This window comes from Octodon degus, unplaced genomic scaffold (genome assembly GCF_000260255.1).
Source record: "Octodon degus isolate 3935 unplaced genomic scaffold, OctDeg1.0 scaffold00043, whole genome shotgun sequence".
Taxonomy (NCBI): domain Eukaryota; kingdom Metazoa; phylum Chordata; class Mammalia; order Rodentia; family Octodontidae; genus Octodon; species Octodon degus.
In genome coordinates, this window is record NW_004524619.1 from 5,243,673 (window position 1) to 5,247,399 (window position 3,727).

The following is a 3,727-nucleotide window of genomic DNA, read 5'->3' on the forward strand; positions in this document are numbered from 1 at the left end:
GTTGTGTAAAAATACCACATCTTTCTCAACCATTCCTCAGGTGATGGGCATCTTGGTTGTTTCCAAGATTTGGCTATCACAAATTGTGCTGCTATAAACATAGGCACACATATATCCCTATGATATGATGTTTTCAGATCCTCCGGGAAAATTCCCAGTAGAGGAATAGCTGGTTTAAATGGGATTTCCAGTCCAACTTTTCTCTTTTTTGCTTTTTTAAAAAATATATTTAGGACGGTCTACAGGGTCTCACTATACACATTGGACTGGTAGCGAGCCTTCCTATTTGCCTCCCAAGCGCTGGGATCACATGTGTGCACCACCACTCCCAGTCTCCTTCACAGTCTCAGTGCTCTCCAGGCGCAGGGTCGGCATGGAAGGCTCATCTTCTAATTTATTGAAATTCTTTTTTCTTTCTTTCTTTCATTCTCTCTCTTCCTTCCTTCCTTCCTTCCTTCCTTCCTTCCTTCCTTCCTTTCTCATTTTTAGAGACAAGGTCACAGTGTGTAGTCCAGATTGGTCTTGAACTGCCCCCCCTGCTTCAGTCTCCTGAGTTCTGTGATTATAGGCATGGGCCACCACGCCCAGCTTGCTTTTCAACTAATAGAGTGATTTTTGTCTCTAAATTTAAGTATGATTATAATAAAAACAGCAGTACTGGCAAAACAAAAACAAAAACAAAAGCCCCACATACCCTAGGATCAATGGAACAGATTAGAAGATTCAGAAACAGCTCCAAACATACTTAGCCACCTTACCTTTGACAAAGAAGCCAAACACATTTACTGGAACTAAGATTCCCTCTTTAATAAATGCTGCTAGAAAACCTGGCTGTCCATATGCCAATGTCTAAACTAAAGTCTATAAACTATATCTTTCATCATGCACTAAACTAAAATAAAAATGGATCAAAGGCTGGGCATGGTGGGACACAACTGTAACCCCAGCACTTGGAAGACTGAGGCAGGAGGATCAACTCAAAATCAAGGCCATTTTAAGCTACAGAGTGACTTCAAACTCAGCCTAAACTCACAGTGAGACCTTGTCTCAAAAAAAAAAAAAAAAAAGGATCAACAAGAATCAAAGATCTAATATTAAAACAGAAACATCGGGCCGGTGAGATAGTTCAGTGGACTAAATGCCTACTTAGGCAAGCCCAGGGACAGGGCTTCGATCCTCAGTACCATAAGCTGTACCAGCACCATGACCCAGGTGCCCCATGCCAGCCACCAAAACCAGGTGTGGTGGGGCATGCCCATAATCCCAGTGCTGAGGAGGCTGAAAATAGGGGATTACTATGAATCTGAGCTGCATAGTGAGACCCTATACCAAATACATTTTAAAAAAAAAATTAAGTCTGCTGTAAGATAGAATAGGTAGAACTCTTGAAGACATTGCTGTAGGAAAATACCCTATTGCCCAAACAGCTCAGAGGATTAAAGCACCTGCACGCAGGCACAGGGTCGGGGAGGAGGGGTTCTCAACTGCAGCGCGCTGAGGCTGCAGTTGAGACTGGGCATGGTGGTGCACACCTGTAATCCGAGCTCTTGGGAGGCTGTGAAAAGGGGGATCACTACAAGTGCGATGAAGTAGTGAGACCCTGAACACACTGTCGACCCTTCCCTAAAATACAAAAAACAAAAACAAACTAACAAAAAAAAAAAAAAAAAACACCAAAAAACAAAAAACCCGATTGCACAGGAAATATCATAAAGATTCCACAAATGGGATCTTGTCTTATAAGGAGCTTTTACCCAAGATAATAGTGGTAATAATGATAATAATAATAAATAAAAAACACTAGCAGAGTGAAGAAGCAACACAGTGTAGGGAAAATACTTGTTAGCTATTTCTAAGACAATGGACTAAGACCTATAATACATAAAGAACTAAAAAAAAAAATGATACCACCCCACATTAAAAAACCCAATCCAAAAATGGACAACTGAAATGAAAATTCTTGAAACCCACCAAATGGCCATCAATCAATAAATAGGTAAAGAAGATACAGGGTTTTTTGGCATACAATGGAGTACTACTCTACCATAAAGAAAGATGGGGGGCCTGCCCCTTAGCTCAGTTCTTTTTTTTTTTTGGCAGAACCGGGGATTGAACTCAAGCCCTTGCACTTGCCAGGGAAGCGCTTATTCCACTGAGCCATCTCCCCAGCCCCACTTAGCTCAATTCTTTACGTGGCTACTTCAACAAAGCAGTCAGGCCCAGGTTGCTGTGGTTTGATCCCCACAACTCAAGCCAGCCAAACCTGCCCTGAGGGCATTCAGAGAAAAAAAAAACAAAAGGATCAACTTGAGATTTCTAGGTGAACGGATGCATCTTGAGACATACTCTTACATGAAATAAATCAGACCCACATGTATAAATACCACATTGTTTCTCTGATGTGAGAAACTGAAAGTGTAAATAAGGACTAAAACGTACAATACATGCTGTGAAACAGAAAACGCTCAAGTGGAAGGGTGAACTAGGGAGGTGAAGGGGGAAAGGAAGAAGGAGGAGAAAGAATGGAAGGGAAAATGGAAACAAATCTTTTGTAAATAAGGAGAGGAAGAGGGGCTGAACGTAGGGGAATGGGAAAAAAAGAACCAAGATATATCATGTACAGCTACAAATTCCCTGTGGTGCTGTCATGGATATCTAAATTGTACCAATAAAATTAATTTTATTTTAATGTATTTAGTACAGGGTCTTACTACACCGATCAGACTCATTCCGAGCCCTGGGATTGTGCCCTGGGGGTGGGGCAGCACAGCACACTGGGGATTGAACCCTGGCTACGTGCACTCTGTCTAAACAGGCACTTCAGTCCACTAAGCTATCTGGCCAGCCCTTAAAATGAATTTTGAAACAAAGACCTTAAGTATGACCTAATACTCAAGACTTAGTCAGAACTCAGATCACTAGATTTGAGTGGATCTACTCACCCAAGAAATAGGTATTTAAAAATACTATATAGATAAATACAGCACCCATAGTTTTAGTATTTCAAGGATTAAAAAGAAACAGTTCCTTACAGGTCATATAGTTTTGTAATCCACTTAGGAAGAAGAATCACTGTAACGAATGTGCTAAAATACCAGACTGGGGCTGAGGACATAGCTCAGCGGCACAAGCACCTGCCCGGTAAGCACAGGGGCCTGAGTGCGATTCCCAGTACTAAAATAAAATAAAATAAAATGCCAGACTGAACAGTGCTTCTTTCTTTGGTAGTTTCAAAACTATTTCAAGGCTAGCCTGGGCTACATAGTGAGACCCTGTGTCAAAAAAGATGCACACAAAAAGTAAACAGAAGGGCTGTCCAGATAGGTCAGCGGACTAAAGCCTTGCTTAGGCAGAGCACAGCGGCCAGGGTTTGATCCCCAGTGTGCAGGACCGGCCCTGTCCCCAGGACACACTGTGAGGGCAACTGAGACTGGGAGTCGTGGTGCACGCCTGTAATCCCAGCATTTGGGAGGTTGAAAACAAAAGGATCACTACGAGTCCATCTGCATAGTGAGCCCCTGTACACCCTGTAGATCCTAAATACAGAAAGAAAAAAAAGTAAACAGAACACAGTGTTTTTGTTAGTATGCTTAGTGGAAAGAACTGAAGCATATTTTATTTACTTTTTATTTTGCCTCTTTTTTTGATATTCAACAATAGTGGTTGTTATAGTGCACATTGTTGTCTTCAATGTAGTTGCTCAGATTTTTGTCTCTTTTATGAGACA